Below are 11394 nucleotides of genomic sequence, written 5' to 3'. Positions count from 1 at the left end.
GACAGTTTTATCGAGCCGAGCTCGAGCTTAAGGATATTCGGCTCGTGAGCTCGCGAACATGTTCATTTACATGTTCAAAAATGAGCCTTAAATCAAGCCAAAAAATGAGCTCTAAAATGAGCCAAAAAAAGAGCTCTAAAATGAGCCTTAAAATGAGCTTTAAAATGAGCCAAAAAATGAGCTCTAAAACGAGCTAAAAACAAGCTCTAAACGAGCTCAAAAATGAGTTTGAGCTCACTTAACGAGTTAAGCTCGTTAACTTTGATAATCGAGCTAATAACGAGCCGAGCTCAAACTATTCGTGGGCTTGATAATTCTAAAACCAGCTGAGCTCGAGCCTTGTGATAAAAGCTTGATTTGAGCTCGAGCCTAATACTGTTCGGCTCGGTTCGGCACGTTTACATCCCTAGATATAGCAAATTTAATAATAAGTGTTATTAGAGTAATAACCTTATTAGATTTTTTAGAATTTTTAGAAATTTTTTGGGATTTAAACGGAGTCCGGATGTCATATTTAAGGGGATGAATCGGTTAGGATAGAGAAAGCCTATTTGGAATATCCCTTAAGTGGGAGTTGATTAATTCCATTAACATAAGGTTCCCGACACCTCATCTCCTCCGTGAGCTTTCCTCTCCCGATCTCGTCGATGTCGGGTTTTCTTTTCTGATCTCACTGTCGTCGAGCTTCTCTCGCACTCTACCCCTATCCTAGCCGTTCCAACGTCATAGGTTATTGGGGGGAGCCGTTGTCGGCCTCTCTTCAGTCATGAGTAGATTGGTCGGCTTTCCAGCCAGTGTTGCATTGCCCCACTCTTCTTGCATCTCTCTTTCTCACACGTGATCTTGCATCTCACGTCGGTGACATTGCCACTGCCACCGCGATGAGTCACTTCCACAGTCGTAGTCACCCACTCGGTTGTGCCCTAGCTTTCGATCTATTGACGCCAGCCCGAGCACCACCCGATGTCACCTTCGCCTGATTGCCCGACGAAGCTGTCGTCGCCACCCTGCGTACCTCCACCCTTTCCCCATTACATAAGGGGGCTACGGATGACTATTGTGGGTTGTCGCCGGAGCCAAGATGATGTAGGAAAGCAAGCTGCCACCATTTCACGATGCACCATCGATCAATCCACTTTCGCCTTGCCATGGCTACCACCTAATTTCCTTTTCTTCCACAAGAAGGTATGTGGTAATGTTTATCATTGTTTCTCTCTCTATCTGACTATCGGCATATTGTGTAACTGGAGCTACGTGTTTTAGATAGCAGATCCATAGTCGCGATGAATCCCCATTCCATATTGATTCCCGACCACCACTGCTGGCTAAGATCCTTGTGGTGGTGAGGGTGGCTAGACAGAACTAAGCTACATGCCATGACATGAAGGTAACAAATAGAGGAGTTTGAGATTTTGGGATTCTACTTTGATTGAAGTTAATGTAGATTGAGGATTGTGATTTGTTTTGGAATGTTTGTAATTGTAGATCAGCCATTGTAACTCCAGATGTCACTGTTCGTGAGGGATCCATGGCTCCGGCCATCTTTCCGACCTAAAATCACTCTTCGATCGTGAGCTACTACCAACCTAGTTGAGTTTGGGTATGTTTTGGAGTTGATTCATGATAGTTATTTGGTGCTTGATTGAGGCATTAGTTTGATGATGTTATTGGAATCAGATTGTTAAAATGGATTGATTAACCTTTATGAAGTGGATGGATTGGGTGAAGTTATTTAGGGTTTCCTAATTGGGTTTGGATTTAAGAAGATATTTGATGTATGAAGGGATTTAGATGTAATTTTATGATTTATTGTAGGACACTAATATGAGACAAGTGTTCCAAAGTGGAGACAGTTCAACACGTTCTACCATTAAAAGTGAGTATTTCTTTCTTGGTCTCTTTAGTTCTTTGAACTTAGTGCATGGTTGTTTTTGATTGATGGATTAGGTTACTTTACCTTAAATATATTTGTTTGATATCCTTCTTGAGACTTATCTGCTTGACATTAGAGATGATCTAGTTATTTCATATACAGTCATGGCTTTTGGATATCTATACTCTGTTATGTATATACATGTAAAGTATGTATTGTAGGGGATATCTTATTGACTGAGTTAACATGTTGATTATGTATTTGATGTTGAGTGTACACATGATTGGTATGTGTTGTAGGAGTCACCAATTGATTGCCCATTTGCATGTTGTGTGTACACATGTCCGGTGTTTACTATTGGAGGAATCATGTTGATTGTACCTATGCTCTGTGTGTGCACATGTGTCTGGTGTTTACTATTGGAGAAATTATGTCAATTATACCTATGTTGGTGATCATATGTGTCTGGTGTGATTCTTAGAGGATCATGTGGATTGTACATATGTTGTGTGTACATGTGTCTATAGTGTTTTATTGGATGTCTCATGTTGATTATACCTATTTTGGGTGAGCACACGTGTTTGGTGAGATTGATGGAAATATCATGATTATTATTCCTATATCGATTAGGTTGTTGCATTGATGATGACAATGTCTGTATCATGATTATTTACATCATGCTCATCATTGCACTAGATGCTGATGACCATTACTCCCTTGTGATATGAGCTAGTTGTTAGTCATTTTCAACTGACCATTCGGCTGCTCGGGGGAGGAGTGGTGGTATGAAGTGGAGCTTGTCCTGACGTGCCCACTCAACCACTCTGTGTAGTGGTTGCATGGAGTCGCGCGGTCAGTGACCCTCGTTGTTATATAGCTAGATAGCTACTCTGTATCCTTCCCATCTTGGCCACATTGATGTAGTGGTAGCTTGGAGACGCAAGCAGTTATCACAATCCTACCCATTCGGTCACTCAGATGTAAATGCGGTTGTGAGATGGGTATATGAGTGGTGCATATATGCATATGCATATGCATATGATGCGCGGTGCATCCCTTGGAGATATATTTGTATACATATCTAGTAGATACTAGCCATATGTGATTGTGATATATTACACTTGCTTGAGATATGATTATTGAATATGAATGTCATGCTTCATACATGTTCATTTATCCTACATGTATATGTTGTCAGTTATATTACCCAAGCGTTATGAGTAGATCTACCCAAGCATTATGAGTAGATCTGTTTGTGATCCCTGGTGAGTTTACTAATCATTATATCATAGGTGTTGGTTCCAGATTTTGCATGTGTATTCATTATGTCAATTATGATTATGTGTATTGATTATGTCGTACATGATCATGTTCTTCATTCCCTACTGAGATTGTGTGCTTTAATCTCTATATTTTATTTAGACCATGCACTATCTTATCTATTACCCGCTGAGTGACCCACACTCACCATTGTATTTGTGTATTGTCTTTTTCCTCAGGTAGTAGGTAGATAATTGTGGAGTTACTTGGAGTATTCTGTCTACCGGGTCCCACATTACATCTGAGGACGGTTTCTGGTTTTGTTTCCTTTTTACTTGCATTACATTTTGTAGTCTTGGCATTGTATAACTTGACTTTGTTTTGGAGTTTTACTATGTGGTGTTTTGTATTTGTTTTGTTGTGTTTAAGTCATGCTGACACACATTGTATCTTTTTGGATTGTGTGGCTTTTTTATATCTTTCGCTATATTTTTGGTATAGCTATCTGGGTTGCTTATTATACAACTACATGGTTATGTTCTTTATGTTCCAGTCATGTGGGCTATGTATATAACTACGTGGTTGTGTATGTTACAACTGTATGAGCAGTTGATAGCTTGTGAGTAGCCTTGTGGCATTGTATACATATTTTAATTGTCACTGTTACAGGGGAGATGTTGTCCGTTTGTCGGGCAGGGACTCCTCTAGGGCATGACAAGGTATGTTTCCCTCTTTGGAAATACACACGGCTATGTGGAATTCACATAGCCTGTGTCTGCTCCACCTCTACTAAATGGCACGACCATGTGGAATCCACACAGTCGAGGTCTGCTCTACCTCTGGAATGTGGCACGACCGTGTGAGTTCACATGGCTGGAGCTTGATTTCTTCTAGAGTTGCTCCCATGTATGTGTTTACTCTATTTTCACTCCAAATAGCGTCCTATCAATCAAAACATGCATAGAGTAAATCTTTGAATAAAAAGAGTAGAAATATGATATTATAATGAAATAGGGTGCAATAAATATATATTATACTCATGAAGTACAAGTAGATGTGCATCAAAACATGCATAAAAGTGTATATAATCAACTCACATCACTATTCCATGAGATGACACCACCATTCAACAATAAGATAATTCCAGATGTGGATTTTATGTCACTAAGGTTTCCTACCCAATCTGCATTTATATATAGCTCTTCAGTCTCATCTTAGATCCTTAGAAACAGACACAATAATCTGTTGTTCTTTTGAGGTATTTTAATATCCTCTTCACCACTTTCTAGTGCCTTGATCTTGTTTTAACTGGAAATATCTAGCCAAGCCAACAACATAGCTATATCAGGACGAGTACACGACCTAGTGTACATTAAACTGCCAATAGCACTGGCATATAATTTTTTTAAAATTTTGGCTATTTCTTCAGGAGTCTTGGGATACATATTTTTACTCAAAATAATACCTTTCACTATAGGTATTTGTTCAATGTTGTAATCTGACATATTGACGTATTGTAGCATCTTAGTGATATAAGTCTTTTTACACAAACATGAAAGATTTTTTTTAATCAATCTCTAATAATCTTTACTCCTAAGATGTACTTAGCTTCTCCCTTATCTATTATATCAAATTATTTTAAAAGTTACAATTTGACTTTTATCATTCATTCCCAATAGCCCTTCGGCCCGAAAGAAAATCGACTAAATTCCAAACTTGATTCTTTCTCATTGACTCTATTTCCTCATCCATTGCAACTTTCTATTTTTCTCTAACTGAGCATCTCAATGCTTCCTCAACCGTTCGAAGTTCATCGTTGTCAACTGGGAGTGTCATTAATGCTTTATTCTCAATATCAAACCATGTTTGAGGTTTAATCTTATGAACACTGATACGGGTTATGATAGGTCGGTCTGTCGAATAAGAAGGAGTCAAAATTGAGAAAGATAAGGGAGGTATATAGCCAAGGTGCCTTCGTACGCTCAGTCAGACAAAGCCCAACCGAGCATAAAAGTACTTAACCTTATAAAGCTTTTAGCATATTACCGGCCAAGTAAAGGTCGAGCGAGTATCAATGTGCTCATATACGTTCGGCTGGACAAAGTCAGATCGGGCGTAAAGGCACTTAGTCTTCTCAAGATTTTAGTATATTACCAGCTGAGTGAGGGTCGAGCAAGCACCAATGTGTTTATGTGCGCTCGGTCGAGTAAAGCTTGACCGAGCTCAGAGGCATTTTTCCTTATGCAGCTTTTAATATATTACCGGTTGATCAAAAGCCAAGCGAATATTAATGTGCTCATATACGCTCGGTCAGGCAAAGCATAATCGGGCATAAAGACACTTAGCCTTCTCAAGATTTTAGTGTATTACTGGCCGAGTGAAGGCCGAGCGAGCATCAATGTGTTTATATGCACTCAATCGAGTAAAGCTCGATCGAGCTCAGAGGCATTTAGCCTTATATAGCTTTTAGTGTATTACTAGTCGAGTGAAGGCTGAGCGAGCACCAATGTGCTTATGTGCGCTCGTTTGAATAAAGCCTGACCGAGCTTAGAGGCATTTAGCCTTATACAGCTCTTAGTGTATTACCGATCGAGTGAAGTCCGAGCGAGTATCAATGTGCTCATATACGCTCAACCGGGCAAAGCCCAACCGGGCATAAAGGCACTTAGCCTTCTCAAGCTTATAGTATATTACCGACCGAGTGAAGGCCGAGCGAGCACTAATGTATTTATGTGCGCTCAGTCGAGTAAAGCCCGACCAAGCTCAAAGGCATTTAACCTTATACAGCTCTTAGTGTATTACCGACTGAGTTAAGGTCGAGTGAGTATCAATGAGATTATATAGGCTCGACTAGGCAAAGTGAGCCTTAAGATACTTATTGGCGGCCAATCAGGTAAAGACCAGCTGAGACACATGCAGCAGGAGGTATTCTTATTATATATGTGGTCGGCTTGAATGACCGGTTGAGACATGTTCAGAGGAAGATATTCTCACTATATATGTGATCAGCTTGAACGACCGATCGAGATATGTTCAACAGAAAGTATTCTTATTATATATGTGGCCGGCTTGAACGATCGGCTGAGACATGTTCAACAACAGTACATAAGTATGACAGCCTGGTAAATTTGGCGGAAAATATCCTCTAGAAGCTTCTTTAGTTATAATGACGTGTTCTTATGCATACTTCATCAGAAATATGAGTCACAAACGACAAAGGAGGTACATCTGGGGTACAAAAAAGATTCCTTAAAGGATTATTGCATGAAACCTAAGAAATGACTTCATCTCCTAACAAACTCTAACAAATCGGGGATCATCTCATGACTACGGAGGTCATATGAGGTAGTACAAAAAGGGGGATCCTCTCCATTGCAATGTAAGTAAGTTCTAGCATCTAAACTTTGTTCCTAAGTACTATACTTCTTCTTCTTTGACATTCGAGAGAGAAATTGACTTGAGAGTCGGAGGGCCTAGCCAGGGATCCCTATCCCGGTCTTAGGTCACTAGTACTTTGTTGGCTTGTCTCATTGTGTGTAGGGTTGTTGAGGAGTTTTTCCAGATCCCCAGAGGTTCGTCTACATTGGAAGGCATTATTCGTTGGAGCCAGCGTGCCATCTCGTAGAAATCAGACAGGATCAAATTTGGTACCGTCTGTGGGAATCGATTCACTTGAATCTGAAGCTACAAAGATGGAGGAAGCTAGAAAACTCAACACTATCACTATATCATAGGAAGATCTAGAATTAATCATCAATAATTGGTGCAAAAGATATTGCAACAACAACAACAAGTCAATATTATTGGTACGCTACCTGTAGCACCACATCTGGCGATGTTTGTAACTTCTCATCATAGAGAGAGAGGGATCAAGGGGAGAGATCTAGTTCATTTGCTCTCTACCCCTCTCTCTCCCACTTGACGTCCTAAAGCATATTTCCAAACCCCTCTTAAACAAGGGGGATGAAAAGCAATTCTTTAGGAGTCTTCTGGGGAAACCCCATAAGAGAAAAGTGAAAAGGGAAGATGGTGGCCAGTGATAGTTCTTCTAAAAGGATTATCACTTCATTTTCTCAACGAGTGCTAGATGATCCTTTGCCGAAGCATTATCAAAATTTAAATGTCGGAGAATACTCGGGGGCAACTGATCTCGAGGAGCATCTTCTCAAATTCGAGCATGCAGCGCTCCTCCAAAAATTTACTAATGGTGTTAAATGTCGAATGTTTCTTACTACATTTGGGGGAGCAGCTCAGAGGTGGTTCAAACAACTATCGAAAAATTCTATTCGCCATTTAAGGATTTTCATAAGGTATTTCTTCATCACTTCTCCAGTAATCGGCAATATCACAAGACCCCTTGGAGTCTTTTTTCAATCAAACAGGGGCCTAAAGAATCTATTAGAGCCAATATCAAAAGGTCATCGATGTCCCCATGACCACCATGGATATCTTGGGAGGAAGCTCGAATGACCTTGGAGTACTAATCATTTGCAACCATATAGGACTTAACAAATATGATTGTAAGTCATTCATGTATTTTTCAAATATGGTTGATATAAATAACAGAAAAGGTGCAAGCAATATTATCTAGAGAGGTCAAATACTTCTCTTTAAAACTCCATCTAGTCGATTGGGGACCTAAAGGAGTGACCGAACATGCTTCCTTAAGGGGAACCAGAGACTTTAAACCATCTAGTTGATCGGGAACCTTAAGGAGTGACTGGAGAGGCTTCCTTAAGGGGAACCAGAGACTTTAAACCATAATAGTCGATTGGGGACCTTAAGGAGTGATCGGATAGGCTTCCTTAAGGGGAACTGGAGACTTTAAACCATAATAGTCGATCATGGACCTTAAGAAGTGACCAGACATGCTTCCTTAAGGGGAACCGGAGACTTTAAACCATAACAGTCGATCGGGGACCTTAAGGAGTGACCGGACATGCTTCTTTAAGGGGAACTGGGGACTTTAAACAATCATAGTCGATCGAGGACCTTAAGGAGTGACCGGACAGGCTTCCTTCAGGGGAGCCAGAGACTTTAAACCTTCTAGTCGATCGAGGATCTTAAGGAGTGACCAGACAAACTTCCTTAAGGGGAACCAAAGACTTTAAACCATCTAACCGATCGGGTACCTAAAGGAGTGACCGGACAGACTTCCTTAAGGGGAACCGGAGACTTTAAACTATCATAGTCGATCGGGGACCTTAAGGAGTGACCGGATAGGCTTCCTTATGGGTAACCAGAGACTTTAAATCATCTAATTGATCAAGAACCTTAAGGAGTGACCGAACAAGATTCCTTAAGGGGAACCGGAGACTTTAAACCATCCAGTTGATCGGGGACCTTAAGGAATGATCAGACGAGCTTCCTTAAGGGGAACCAGAGACTTTAAACTCTCAGTAAGTTAATCAAAAGCAAATGGATGGTGAATATTGTCTCTATCATACTTCGTTTGATGTGGTGAGATCGATCGGGTTATCATGTATGGTTATCTTGTCCGGGAATATATGCCTGATCCCTATAAATGATTATCTCGACAGGAATAAATGCCCGATCCCTACACATGATTATCTCATGCAGGAATATATGCCCGATCCTTATGCATTGTTATCTCATCCGGGAATATATGCTTGATCCCTATACATGATTATCTCATATGGGAATATATGCCCAATCCCTATACATGGTTATCTCGTCCGGGAAGATATGTTTGATAACTACATGTGATTATTTCGTCCAGGAATATACGCCTGATCAGTTTGCCAGACGGGTTAAGGATTCTCTATGTATAAGCAAGACATCCGGGAATATATGCTTGATCCCTATACATGATTATCTCATATGGGAATATATGCCCAATCCCTATACATGGTTATCTCGTCCGGGAAGATATGTTTGATAACTACATGTGATTATTTCGTCCAGGAATATACGCCTGATCAGTTTGCCAGACGGGTTAAGGATTCTCTATGTATAAGCAAGACATCCAGCTCCTCATAAAGACCCGAAAGTTATCAGGAAAGATTCATCAGTATTATATATCACTCAGGAGATAAATACAAGGTCCACTTCTTTTGAATATAATTTCTCTATGAGTTTTCTCTAAAATAAATATATGGCAAATATGTTGAAGGAGTTAATTCAAACAAATACTTGGGTGGTTCTTGAGAAAGGAAAATTTGCACAAGGAATGACAGGTAATTGCAAATTTTCATTAACATTTGATAAATAGCAAGTAGTGTATGTTGGTGCAGGAAGCATCTGACGATCAAACCTAAGTTTTCATAATGGCAAAGGGTTCAAAGTCAAGGTCATTTGTTGTCTAACGTGTTTTGATGAGTTTGCAGGAAAGTCCTAAGTGTACTTAGGCAAAAGTTCTAGCTACGGTTAGGCAGGTGAAAAACTCTAGGGGGTGGTTGTTGGAACCCCAAGGTTATTTTGGTGTGATCAATAAGTTAAGTTAGGTCCAATGGTGTTTTAACCTTGTGTCTAAGTGTGCAGGAGCTTAGCAGCACAGGGAGTTGAGTGGAAGACGCTGCTAGCGAGAAAGATGGCACGGGAGAGTGCGTCTGAGGGACAAGGTGCTGTGAAAGAGTACACCGGCGGACGAGAAGAAAGCGTGCAGTGTTTCCGAGGGACGAGAAGCCTGAGCAGAAGATTGCTCGGGGAGCAAGAGACGCAGCTAGCCAGAAAGTCGGCACGAGGTGCGACCGAGGGATGAAAAGTTGTGGATGAGTGTGCTGGGGGACGAGAAGGAAGCATGTGATGATTCCGAGGGACGAGAAGCCGGAGCAGAAGTCTGCTCGAAAAGGCCGAAATTGGGTTCGAGTAAGCCTTATTTCGGTTGGCTGAAATCACCCAAGCGAGCCGGAGTGGAAGATCTAGACCAAGGCGAACGGATCCGGAGCAGAGGGCCTGGACAAAAAAAGTCAACTTTGTTGACTTTCTTGGTCTGGGCACCCGGAACCATTCCAGGCGCCCAGACTTGGAGTTTATCCTGATCGTAGTCAAACGTGATCTATGCAAGAAGGGATAAAGTTTTATCCCCTCCCAGGTGCCTGGAACCCTCCCAGGTGCCTGGAACCCTTCCAGGTGCCCCGACCAAGGCTATAAATATAGCCTTGGTCCAAGAAGCTCAACAACTCAAGCAATTAGTATTTCCAACACTTGTACGATTTCTTTAGTGTTTTAGCTTCTATTTTCTGCGTGTCATTGTTGTAAGAGGCTTCTCCGCTTGAAAGAGATACTAGTGCGACACATTCCTTGGATTAACAACCTCCCCGATTGTAACCAAGTAAAAATCTCTTTGCCACTTCTTTTTGTTATTTTCTGTTTATTTATTTTATTCAAGTGTTATTCTGAGAGTTCGAGAAGGGTAGTTTTCGTTTACTTTTGCAGGGCTATCCAAACCCCTTTCTAGCCGGCCAACATGGTCCAACAAGTGGTATCAGAGCAAGGACACCTCAGGAGGACTAACCGCCGACTGAAGCAATGATATGGTCGGAACGAACATCTACCCACCAACGTTCAAGGGGGAGTTGGTTTTTTGGAAGCGACGAATGTAGGTTTATTTTAAAACTGATTTTAATATGTTATTAATAATGACGTATGGTTATGAAGCTCCAAAGGATACAAAAGGAGAAGAACTTGAGGAGCATCAATGGACTGACGAGCAGCGCGATGAATTCATGACAAACGGTAAGGCTGAATCCCACCTTCTGAGTGTACTACCTACCCAGGATCTCGAAATAGTCGGAAAATATAGAAGTGCAAAAGAACTTTGGGAAAAGTTCTTGAAGCTCTACGAAGAACCATTTGATGCTGACTCCTCGATGGACACCGAGCCGTCGTCATAAGAATTTGAGACGAAGGAAATTGCCGGGACAGCCCTAACAGCCGAATTTCATCCCAAAGACACAGAAAACTCATCCCAGATAAGCATCGATGAAGGGGGAGAGTCTTCGGAAGAAAGCAGCTCAACAGGGGGAGCATTAAAAGTCGACAAGGTAAGTCAGGTACAGTCTCCACATCCTGACCAATTGTTTAATTCAATTAAAATACTGTCAAAAGATTTTTTGAGTTAAAAATTATATTATCGAAACATTTTTGTGAATTACAAATTAAAAATACAACAAAGAATAGTGAGTTTAAAGAAACTCTAGCAATAGATTGCCGATTAAAGAATCTCGACAAACTAACAAGAGAAAATGGCATGTTAAAGGAATAAATACAATTTTCTGCATGTTCAAAATTCCCTGCTT

This window comes from Zingiber officinale, chromosome 7A (assembly GCF_018446385.1).
Source record: "Zingiber officinale cultivar Zhangliang chromosome 7A, Zo_v1.1, whole genome shotgun sequence".
Classification (NCBI taxonomy): domain Eukaryota; kingdom Viridiplantae; phylum Streptophyta; class Magnoliopsida; order Zingiberales; family Zingiberaceae; genus Zingiber; species Zingiber officinale.
The sequence above is the reverse complement of the archived record's forward strand: the minus strand, read 5'-3'. Positions refer to the sequence as shown.